We start from the raw sequence: 13,129 nt of genomic DNA, 5'->3' as shown, positions 1-13,129 counted from the left end.
ATACATATGCATTTTGTTTGTTTGTTTTTGGGTTACATTCAGCAGCGCTCAGGGGTTCCTCCTGGCTCTACACTCAGAAATCGCTTCTGGCAGGCTCGGGGGACCGTATGGATTTCTGGGATTCGAACCACTGTCCTTCTGCATACAAGGCGAATACCCTACCTCCATGCTATCTCTCCAGCCCCACATTTGCATATTTTTAAAAAGTACCTCCTCAGATATATAACAATTTGAAGATGGTTATCAGATAAGGAATTGAAAGATTATGTTTAAGGGCAGTAATGTATATATTAAATACAATACCTTGCACTGCTATCCTGATTAATAGTGACCTTTATAATGCACAAATTGCCCCAAACCAGTAAGTACTCAGTCAATTACTTATTTGCTTTCTACAGATTTAAATAAAATCAGGTTTCAACTATTTTTACATTTTTGTGTTGATCAAAGAATACAACTGCCCATGATTTTACTGAACATATAGGAGATGGGTACCAGGGGATCACATCTAGCATTGCTCCAGGGTCACTCCCTGTACACGAGGTTAAACCTGTGCTTCACCAAGCAAAGATGTGCTCTGGCCCTTTGATTTATCATTCCAGGGGTTCCTCCTGGCTCTAGTAGGCTCAGGAATCGCTCCTGGTAGGCTTAGGGGACCCTATGGGATGCCGGGATTTGAACCACCGTCCTTCTGTGTCTAACGCCTTACCACTGTGCTATCTCTCCGGCCCCCACTTAACATCTTTAATGCAATGAAGTAATCTGGAAAAAGGACTATTAGGAGTAGAAATTACCCCCCAAAATAGTTGCTCTCTTCAGCCCATGTTTTTTTTTTAATGTGGACTAAGTCCAGAATCTTACATATACGAGGCAAGCACTCTACTACTGAATTACCTTCCAGTCCAGGACGGTTTTATAAAGATTGTTTTCTTAAATTATTTACTGCTTAAAGGCTGTGCTTTCCAAAAAAGGTATTTTTCATTAATAGTACTTAATCTATTGTAAATTAAAACATTTGTCTTGGGGCCGGAGAGATAGCACAACAGCGTTTGCCTTGCAAGCAGCCGATCCAAGACCTAAGGTGGTTGGTTCAAATCCTGGAATCCCATATGGTGTGTGTCCGTCCGTCCATCCCCCCCTCACCACCTGCTATTTCTGAGCAGATAGCCAGGAGTAACCCCTGAGCACTGCGGGGTTTGGCCCAAAAACAGAAAACAAAACAAAACAAAACATTTGTCTTGGGCCAGAACAATAGCATGCCTTGCATGTGGCTGACCCTGATTTGATCCTTAGCATCCCATTTGGTTCCCAGTGCCTGCCAGGGGTGGTTTCTGAGAGTTAAGCCAGGAGTAACCCTGAGTGCCACCAGGTGTGGCCCCCAAACACAAAAATTAAAATAAAACATTCATCTTGTGCAGTGTTTTTTTTCCCCATAACTACAGACTCATATCTTCCTGTCATATGTTTTTACCAATTTCTCCAATAAACACAGTCATCCTCTTTGGATTTTGGAGTATTCAGACTAAAAGGGACTCTTATAAGCATGCAGCCATGAGTTGGATTTTTGATGCTTTTACATGCACCAAGCTCCATCTGTGATCTGACACACAGGCACTGCAACAGAGTATGAAATCTCAGTTCACATCCCACTGTGTATATGCACTGCAAGAGATAAACAAGAAGTGAGACACCCAGCATACAATGCAACCAAAATGTACATGGGCATCACACCTAAATGGAATAACCCAGTGAGCACCAGCACCACAGACACACAACCCTGGATCAGCACCACAACCAAGTAATTCTTTTCATCACAACAGCAGCAAGATAAGGTAAGGAAAGGCAGAGGGAGAAAATAATCATTCATGAGTAGTACAACAGTCTGTGCAATTTCAGAATATTCCTATAATTTCTATATATTCCTAAAATTGCATCACTGACATAATAAAAATACATTCTATTTATGTTTTTGTTTTCCAAAAATGCCTAGCACAAAATAAAAAAAAAGTCAACATTTGTAGGCCTGGATTTGCTTTAGTATTCTTTTTCTGGACATACTCTATTCTTATGTTAATGTTTCCACAAAATGAGTTCACATTCTTTTCCTAAGCTCTCAAAGTGAATAGCTAATCTTTAATAAAGAACCAACGATAGGGATGAATTACAGAGAGAAAATAAATGCACTTTTATTCGACATCTCTCTTGGGACTTCCAGCATAACGGTTGAGTGATTCGTTCATCATATTCCTGATTTCATCTAACAGATCATTAAATTGTTTGGATTTACTGTTTTGAAAGGCCTGAGAATCTTTATACTTTTTTATATTTTTGCTGCTCAGGAGCAAGAAATCTTCCAGGCCACCCTGGCAGTCCTCAAGGAACTCCAGGAACACACTTTTCAATGCTTGGGAATTCAGTTGGTGCCATTGATTGAACTAGGGTCAGATAGAAACAGTATATATGCACCTTAACCTTTGCACATGGCTGACCCAGGTTTGATCCCCTTAAGCCTGCCAGGAGTAATTCCTCAGTTAGGAGGCAAAGGTAACCCCTGAGCACTGCCAGATATGACCCCCAAAAAGTAACATTTTATTACAAATTAAATTTAACAGTCATTGTCAAAGTTTCTTCAGAACATTACGACTCCCACTCATTCACTGACTGAATATATCTATTACCCTGCTATAGTATCGAGGCAGACTAGTTGTATTTGACACCAGTGTTTGCTGACCCCTGAGGTAACTGATTCCTTGACCCTAAACAGCTCTGTAAAGTCTCTACTCTGCACCCTTTGTCGAATTATAAACTGAGAACAGACACACGGGATTTAATATTCTGTTTTGAGTGCTGGAGATTGAAGTCAGAGTCTACACATATGACAAGCATGCACACTCCCACTGGACTTTCCCAATGACTCCTTTGGTCATTACATTTGAGAGTAGAGGGTGTGCATAGCCAGTAGCACTCAGTATACTCCTGATTCTACTTGGGTGTCCATGTGGTACTATAGATAGATACAGAAAAGCTCTAGGTGTGGTAAGTGCCTTAACCCCTACTTTCTCTCCAGAACTTGATAATGCTCTTAAAATAAGAGAGCAAAATTATAGCAAGAAGGAAGCTTGACTTGCACACAAACAATCTGAGTTTCATCTCCAGCATCCCATACGAGCCCCAACAAGAGTGATTTCTGAATGCAAAGCCAAGAGGAACCCCTGAACATCACTAGGTGTGGCCTCAAAATATAAAGACTCAAAAGGATGAAGCATATGCAAGGTATGCTAGAACTCCACTGCACTGAATTCAGTCCCTTGACAGTATGACCCTCAAGAACCTCTGAGGTGGCTTTGGTGACTGCCCCCCATCCAGCACTGCTCAGGTGACTCTGGTGCCCCCAGTCCACTTAAACCTGAGCACCAAAGTATTTAACCCAATCACTAAGCCATCAAACCCACACAAACAGCTGAGTATAACAAGGAGTTTTAGGGAATGTCCCCTAAATCCCAAAATAAAAAGCTCCCATCTCTACTCCAGGTGACAGCAAAAACCCTCTGGACCTTACAGACAGGGTTCCCCCAAAATATTCAGTGAAACTGGTTGAGCTAACGTATTGGGCAAGGAGGATCCTCAGTGGAGGATGTTTTCCTTGCATGGAGTGAGACCTTGGGTTCGACCTCCAGAACCGTACGTGCAAAAATATAGTTTATTTTATACCAATTGTAGAAAGGACATGTGTTCATTATAAAAAGAATGTTCAACCTGGGGCCAGGGTGATAGCACAGCAGGTAGGGTGGTTTGCCTTGCATACAGACAACCCAGGTTCAATCCCCAGCATTCCATTTGGTCCCCAAGTCTGCCAGGAGTGATTTCTGAAAGCAGAGCCAGAAGTAACCCCTGAGTGTGGCCCCCAAAACAAAAATCAAATCATCTTTTTTTTTTCCTTTTGGGCTACATCTTGTGGCATTCAGGAATTACTTCCGACTTTTGCACTCAGAAATTACTTCTGGCAGACTTGAAGACCATGTGGATGGTGGAGGTGAAATTGGGTTGACCACAAAAAAAGGCAAATGCTCTATCTGCTGTGCTATCAGTCTGGTCCCACAAACCAACTTTTAAAAAAATATTTTATTATATTTCCTACTTTTTGTTTGTGCCACACCAGGCTGTGCTCAGGACTCCAGGATCTGCTCACAGGGAATCACTGTTGACAGGTTGGGGGACTATATTGGGTCCTGGAGTGTTGGGGATAGAACCCCCGTGTGCTAGGCAAGTGCCCTACCTGCTTCACTATTGCTCTAGTTGTGTGTGTGTGTGTGTGTGTGTGTGTGTGTGTGTGTTTAATGTTTTCCAATTCAAAGTAATTTTGTCTTGTTTTATTTCTGAGCCACATTTGGAGTTTACCTGGGTCATATACTTGACCTTTTTTTATTTGTTTGTTTGTTTAGGGGTTACACCGGGCAGCACTTGGGGGTTCCTCCTGGTTCTGCACTCAGAAGTGGCTCCTGGCAGGTTCAGGAGACCATAGGGGCCATCGGGATTCGAACCGTGGTCTGTTTGGGTCCACCACAGACAAGACAGGCGCCTTACTCTTTAGACCATTTTCACTCTGTTATACCTGACCTTTTATTTATATCAAATAAATTATTTCATTAAATCACCATGAGATACAGTTATAAAATGGTTTATTCTTTTTTTTTTGTTTTTGTTTTTTGTTTTTTGGGTCACACCTGGCAGTGCTCAGGGGTTATTCCTGGCTCCAGGCTCAGAAATTGCTCCTGGCAGGCACAGGGGACCATATGGGGCGCCGGGATTCGAACCGATGACCTCCTGCATGAAAGGCAAACGCCTTACCTCCATGCTATCTCTCCGGCCCCAAAATGGTTTATTCTTAAGTTCAAGTCATAGAATGTCCAACAACTATCCCTTCACCAGTTCACATTTCCCACCATCAATGTCCTCAGTTTCCCCCCTTCCTGCTGGCAAACATTTTTCTTTTCTCTCTCTCTCTCTCTCTCTCTCTCTCTCTCTCTCTCTCTCTCTCTCTCTTCTCTTTTCTCTCTCTCTCTTTCTCACTCCCTCTTTCTTTTTTCCTTTTATTTTTCTTTTCTTCTTTTAGGCACTGTGGTTTGCAATATTGTTTACTTCCTTTCAGTACCCAGCTCTTGTCGAGAGTGATCATTTCCAAATACCAAATATCATTGTCATAGTGATCCTTCCTCTGTCCTAACTCTACTCCCCACTATTTGTGTCAAGCTTTCTACCACGAACTGATCCTCCTAGCCTTCATCTCTATTGTCTTTGGGAATTATTACCATATTATCTTGCTTTTTATATCTCACAAATGTGGGATCATTTTGTCTTCTCCCTCTGATCCATTCCTCTCTTTCTGACTCATTTTGCTCAGCATAATACTCTCCATATCCATCCATATATAAACAAACTTTGTGACTTCATTTTTCCTAATAGCTGTGTCAGTATTCCATTGTGTAGATGTATGTACCAGAGCTTTTTTTTTTTTTTTTTTTTTTTTGGTTTTTGGGCCACACCCAGCGGTGCTCAGGGGTTACTCCTGGCTGTCTGCTCAGAAATAGCTCCAGGCAGGCACAGGGGACCATATGGGACACCGGGATTCAAACCAACCACCTTTGGTCCTGGATCGGCTGCTTGCAAGGCAAACACTGCTGTGCTATCTCTCCGGGCCCCAGAGCTTTTTTTTTTATCCACTTACCTGTTCTCGGGCACTTGGGTTGTTTCAAGATTCTGACTAGAGAACAGTGCTGTAATGAAAAGAAAAGCCATTTCACATCTAGGTCAGTGTGCCCCAAGAAGAGCAGGCCATTCCACTTTGCTCTGAAGCCATTTATTTCTTCCAGTCAATAAGCCACACCACAGCACATAAAAACCACCACCACACTGCAACAGTCACAATGGGAAAGCAATGCAGAATCTCACCACACTAGTGAATGAAAACGGTAGTTCTGAAGACACAACTAGTATCAACCACCTATATAGTCTCTCTGATAAGGACTTTAGAGAGGAGATGTTGAGAATGTTCAAGGAACTCAAAGAAATCAATAAGACTCAAGAGGGTATGCGAAAACTACAAACAAAAATGACAGAGCTAAAAACTTGGTAGTGAAATGAAAAACTCACTGGAAGGGTTCACTGTCAGAATAATAGCTGCTGAGGACAGAATCAGTGAGCACATCTCCAGGCAATAGCAGAAGATAGAAAAAGGGAGGGAAAAAAGGAAGGAAGGAAGGAAGGAAGGATAAGCTTCTCACATCATAAACATGTTAATTAGGGCTGGGAGAGATAGCACAGTGGCCTTTGCCTTGCAAGCAGCTGATCCAGGACCAAAGGTGGTTGGTTCGAATCCCGGCGTCCCATATGGTCCCCCGTGCCTGCCAGGAGCTATTTCTGAGCAGACAGCCAGGAGTAACCCCTGAGCACCGCTGGGTGTGGCCCCCCCCAAAAAAAACAAACATGTTTTTTTTTTTTTTGGTTTTTGGGCCACACCCTGTGACGCTCAGGGGTTACTCCTGGCTATGTGCTCAGAAGTTGCTCCTGGCTTCTTGGGGGACCATATGGGACGCCGGGGGATCGAACCGCGGTCCGTCCTAGGCTAGCGCAGGCAAGGCAGGCACCTTACCTCCAGCGCCACCGCCCGGCCCCAAAAACAAACATGTTAATTAAAAGTGGATTCAAAACCCTGATTTTGACTAGAATCTATAAAATACATCTAGGGAATATAGGGAGAACTCTCCAAAATATGGGCCTCAAAGTTGTTTTCAATGACTTGATTCCATTGACAGTTATAACAAAAATAAATATAAACAGGACTATGCCAAATTAAAAGTTTTTTGTTTATTTATTTGGGGGGGCCACACTCAACAGTGCACAGGGCTTACTCCTAGTTCTGCATTCAGGAATTACTCCTATTGGTTCTTGGGAGACAGATGGGATGCCAGGGATTGAACCCAGTTTAGCTATGTGCAAGACAAACACCTTACTCACTATACTATCATTCCAGGTCCTGAAATCAAAATGATTTTATATGAAAAATAAACTCAAGCTAAAAATGAATAGAGACTCTACTTCATGGGAGAAAAGATTTGCATGGAATATATCAGATAACACGATATATACCAAACAACTTTAAGCCCACCAAAAAGTAAGAAATTGTGGGTATATCTTTCCATCAGGTTCCAACCTGTTGCAGAAGTCTGGACAGGCAATCTGTGGTGAACACCTGGGACAGATCACCTTCCCCACATGCCTTCCCCAGGTTATCTGGAAACTGGATTCCACTATAAGTTGCCCCCAGCTACCCAACCACCTGCCCTCATGACCTTCTAAGTCCTTGTCTTAGCAACAAAGGCTACTACACTGAAGCCATAAACTGGGCAGCTAGTACACACTTCTGGATACCTCATGGTTCTGAGCTGCAAATTCCAGATCAAAAGGTCAGGAGAAGTGATATGTAAGCGTTAAACAGCAGTTTTCTGTTCTGTTTCTCCTATACCCTTTGAATTAAGATATGCCTTCTCGGGGCTGGAGAGATAGCATGGAGGTAAGGCGTTTGCCTTTCATGCAAGAGGTCATCGGTTCGAATCCCAGCGTCCCATATGGTCCCCCGTGCCTGCCAGGAGCAATTTCTGAGCATGGAGCCAGGAGTAACCCCTGAGCACTGCCGGGTGTGACCCAAAAACCACAAAAAAAAAAAAAAAAAAAAAGATATGCCTTCTCTTGATGTATTGTTATTGTGATGGGGAAGTTAGAAACATGAGCTGGTAGCTAAGCACAGGTAACTAGGGAAGCAGCCTAGAGGCTGGGACTCTGAATGGCCCATTCTGGGAAGTGGCAGAGATGAATAGGTCATAAATCACAAAGCTGACCAGAAGAGAACAGAAGGACCCACACCCAGCTGTGACCTAAGCCGGAAGGGAATGAGGAGTGGGGCCAATGAAACAATTAGTAAATTAACGAATGCCTCCATGGGACCTGACTCCGAATGCATCCACCACAAAGATTTCCAGCCCCATTTTGTGCCCTCTTTTGCCTCAGAGCACAGTGTACTGTGGTTAAAGTAACAATAGAGAAACTCCATTTCATTGGTTTGTTTGGTTTGTTTTTGGGCCATACCCGGCAAGTGCTCAGAGCTCACACTTTTCCCACCATGACCCTCCACCAGAGTGACCAATCTGAGATAAGTGCAAGGGAAATAAATGCCTTGCTGCTACTCTCTCTCTCTCTCTCTCTCTCTCTCTCTCTCTCTCTCTCTCTCTGTCTCTCTCTCTGTCTCTCTCTCTGTCTCTCTCTGTCTCTCTCTGTCTCTGTCTCTCTCTGTCTCTCTCTCTGTCTCTGTCTCTCTCTGTCTCTCTGTCTCTCTGTCTCTCGCTCTCTCTCTCATGCTCAAATGTAACTCCACCCTGGATTTAGGTGTACCTACCTGAAACCCGCCCTTTTCTGGGAGGGGTCTTGGGAACCGGATATTAGGTGTAACCATACCTGCAAGACCCCACCCATTCCAGGGAGTGGTCTTGGAAGGTTATATAAAACCTTTGACCCTGGGGATTAGGGTCTTTGCCCTTTTGGCCTTTGGCGGGGTCTCCCCTTTTGGTCTTTGACCAGCATGGAGGTCAAAGGAAGATGGCTGGAAGGAGTTAAGATGCAGGGCTAGATAAGAATGGCTGAGTGCTTGAAAGGTTAGGAGATAGGCCACACACATGTGGTGAATAGGGCAAGAATAAAGTTGATGCTTCCTGATGCCTGCCTGTGAGTGAGTTCTATACCCGTCGCTTTCCTGGACCCCAGACCCGCCGGTTGATGGGGGATGAAGCCACGTGGCTGGGGCCTAAGAACAAAGGCCTCCATCCTTCACCATCCATCACCATCCTTCTCCTTATCTAATTATTTAACACAACACTCAAAGATCTATTTTTTTTTTAAATATTTTGTTGGACTGGAGCAATAGTAAGTGGGTAGGGCACTTGCTTGCATATGGCCCACCCAGGTTCAATCCCTGGCACCCCATATGATCCCCTCAGCCCCCAGAAGTGATTCCTGAGCACAGAACCAGGAGTAACCCCTGAGTACTACTGAGTGTGGCCCCAAAACAACAACAAAAGTTTTGCTGAGGGACTAGGGTGATAGCTTAAGAGCTGGAGTGCATGTATGAGACCTCCAAACATGATCCCTGAAAACACATCCAGGCCACCGACCCAAGCACTAATGCTCACACAGCTGGGAGAAACTTTCCTGAGAAGGCTGCCTGAGCACTGTTTGGGAAGCTTCTCCCACCAAGCACAGGACAATCAGTTTGGGGCCGGTGAGGTGGCGCTAGAGGTAAGGTGACTGCCTTGCTGGAGTCCCATATGGTCCCCTCAAGCCAGGGGCAATTTCTGAGTGCTCAGCCAGGAGTAACTCCTGAGCATCAAATGGGTGTGGTCCCCAAAAACCCAACAAAACAAAACAAGGACAATCAGTTCACGCACTGGAACTTAGAAACCTAGCACAGCAAAATCTGGACTCAGAGAGTCCTGCTCCAGTTCAGTGCATAAAACCACATTCTGGGTGAGGCTGAGGAAGTTGCTGCACCCAGCACAAGCTGGACTGGAACTCGCTGGACTGGTGGAAATAGTCGTTCCTTTCCAAAACAACGTAGTTTTTCTGAAAAACCACTTGGGTCTTTTTCTATGGACTTCCATTTGCCTGAGGGCATTTGATGGGAGCTCATTCAAGAACTTCAGGACCTTTCAGTACTCCTAGGAGGATTCCAGTCATCTTGGTTGTTGTTGTTTTGGGCCACACCCAACAATGCTCAGAGTTTAATCCCCACGCTGCTCAGGGGTGGCAGGGATTGAAAGTAGATTGGCTCCAGGTAAGGCAAGTGTGCTCACCCTCTGTACTATTGCTCTGGCCCTGGGCACCAGTCATCTAGACCTGCTCTCCTCTCCTCCCCCTCATGATATCTCTCCTCCATTTCTCCTCCTCTCTCTGGTCCATAGTCCTCTAAATGTGCACTCTGGGCTAGAAGGAAAATGGCAGGCAGATGCAAGTCGCAGATATAATGAAAACATTTCTGGTAGCCATAATTTTTAGGAAGATAAAGTGAAATAGGTAAATTGATTTTTAATAATATATGTAACGCATCATGCCCAAAGTATTATTTGAATATGCAAGCAACATAAAAGCAATAAACATGATGTTTTATGTTTTTACCTTATTAATTCTTCACAATCTCCGTGATTTACACTTTGAGCATCTTTATTCTGATTTTCACATCTCACATGATCCATGCCCATGTATGGCATGTAGCTGTGGAACAGTGAAATGGAACAGCTGGAGATTTAAGCACTCTTACTTTTCTCCTTTTTTTTTTTTTTTTTTTTTTTGGTTTTTGGGCCACACCCGGCGGTGCTCAGGGGTTACTCCTGGCTGTCTACTCAGAAATAGCTCCTGGCAGGCACGGGGGACCATATGGGACACCGGGATTCGAACCAACCACCTTTGGTCCTGGATCGGCTGCTTGCAAGGCAAACGCCGCTGAGCTATCTCTCCGGGCCCTACTTTTCTCCTTTTGAAATGATTCTGCTAAGAAAGAAGTTCTTGAATGGGGACTTTCTAATTTAGAAAGCCCTCTTCCTTGCAACATGTTTGAGAAAAACCAAAACAAAACTCTGACACATTTGGAATCCATGTCTGGAAAGTGTCATTAACTCAAAGGGACGTTAGAACTCTGTACTTCAATAACTCCTGTTGATGATGCCTGTGCAAACCTGCTTGAATATGTTTTTCTGTTTTGCTCTTTGGTACTGGAAATCAAACTCAGGGCCTCACACATGCAAAGCAGGTATGCTAGCACTGACCTATATTCCTGGCCCACACACTTCTGCTTGGGAAAATCACTTTTTTTTTGGGGGGGTCACACCCAGCAGTGCTCAGGGGTTACTCCTGGCTCTATGCTCAGAAATCGCTCCTGGCAGGCTTGGGGGACCATATGGGATGCCGAGATTCGAACCATTGACCTGCACGCAAGGCAAACGCCTTACCTCCATGCTATCTCTCCGGCCCCAGGAAATCACTTTTTAATCTCATCTACACTTGCTTCCAATTTGCAAGAGTAAATTGGTAAGTTGGTAAATTCTTACAAACTCGATGGCCATGACTACCACATGGCTTATGCTGGGTTACCTGCATCAATAAAGCACTGGCACGCCCCTGACTTTTGCTCCCTGTCACAGCAGAGAGCTCTGAAACAAGTACCATGTGCATAAAAAATAGAGTGTCTGCCATGTGTAAGGAGCCTGGCTTCCGAGTCAGGTGCTACCATGTAGCAAAGATGTGATGAAAAGAGGCTGGATCAATAATACAGCAGGGAGGACAATTTGCCTTGCATGTGGCCAACCCGAGTTTGATCCTCTCCATTTCATATGGTCCCTCGAGCCTGCCAAGAGTAACCCCTGAATACCATCAAGTGTGACCCCAAAAACAAAGAGATGTTGATGAGAACACGTGGTTGCAGGCATGCCACAGTAAATACTGGGATGATAAGATCCCTCTTCTATATAGTTGCACCCATTAGAAAAGCCCATTAGGGGCCCAGAGAGATAGCACAGCGGCGTTTGCCTTGCAAGCAGCCGATCCAGGACCAAAGGTGGTTGGTTCGAATCCCGGTGTCCCATATGGTCCCCCATGCCTGCCAGGAGCTATTTCTGAGCACCGCCAGGTGTGACCCCCCCAAAAAAAACAAAACAAAACAAAAAAAGAAAAGCCCATTAGGACGTGCTTACTAAACTCAAGAAAGAGAGGCAATCCAGAAGCATTTGGCAAACCTCAAGCATGGCAACAAAAATGACTCAGAGGGATTTAAATAGGCTTCTGCTCAGGTTCTGGAGCACGAACGAGAGCCCATTGGAGCAACTGGGGATGTGTCAGACGAAATGGGGACAGTTTAGCTGGTGAACATCTCAGGAGCCAAAAGGAACAAGTGTGTCATTGGTAAGAAAGTCAGAATGATTCAGGAGAGAATCAGGATCCCAGTGAAGATTTGCTTTTAATTCTCTCAGAGACTTTGCTAAGGCCAGAGAGAGATGGCTCAAAGGACTGGACTCCATCTTGGAGGTTCCAAGTTCTCGCTTCAGTATTCCATGGTCCCCAAATCCCGCCAGGGTCCCTGAGACCTGTTGGAGTGGCCCCTGGTATACACACACCCATGTGCACATACAAACTTTTGCCGGGTGCTTGGTTTCCTCTGTGCACCACCCACACATGTGTCCCCATGCTCCTTCACACCTGAGAAAACAAAGCAGCCCTGGGGTACCTGATTCACCTCCAGGTCTTTGTCAGACAGGTTCTTCCAGCTCCCACACCTTTCTCTGGGTTGCACTTCTTGCTTTCAACCACCATGAGTGGATTTGAAATGGGACAATTCTATACGCACTCAGAGTGCTTCATGGCCTCTTGACTGGTGCTTATTTAGCTCAATCCATCTCACAGGAAAAAAGAAAATTCCTTCTGAAGAATATCAAATGCAAATTTTAGCAGATACAGACTTCCCCCACTCCAAGTATCATTGCTAATAGAATAGAGTCCTTCAGAGCCTTCTTACTGGAAACAGTTTTAAAAATCAAAGATAGAGGGGGCCGGGCGGTGGCGCTAAAGGTAAGGTGCCTGCCTTGCCTGCGCTAGCCTTGGACGGACCACGGTTCGATCCCCCGGTGTCCCATATGGTCCCCCAAGCCAGGAGCAACTTCTGAGCGCATAGCCAGGAGTAACCCCTGAGCATTACTGGGTGTGGCCCAAAAACCAAAAAAAAAAAAAAAAAAAAAAAAAAAATCAAAGATAGAGTCACCCTGTTGGCAGGATTTTTTTTTTTTTTTGGTTTTTGGGCCACACCCGGCGGTGCTCAGGGGTTACTCCTGGCTGTCTGCTCAGAAATAGCTCCTGGCAGGCACGGGGGACCATATGGGACACCGGGATTCGAACCAATCACCTTTGGTTCGTTTGCAAGGCAAACGCCGCTGTGCTATCTCTCTGGGCCCCTAATGGGCTTTTCTAATGGGTGCAACTATATAGAAGAGGGATCTTATCATCCCAGTATTTATCATCTTATCATCTTATCATCCCA

The sequence above is a fragment of the Suncus etruscus genome, chromosome 3 (genome assembly GCF_024139225.1).
Source record: "Suncus etruscus isolate mSunEtr1 chromosome 3, mSunEtr1.pri.cur, whole genome shotgun sequence".
NCBI classification, from domain to species: Eukaryota; Metazoa; Chordata; class Mammalia; order Eulipotyphla; family Soricidae; genus Suncus; species Suncus etruscus.
The sequence above is the reverse complement of the archived record's forward strand: the minus strand, read 5'-3'. Positions refer to the sequence as shown.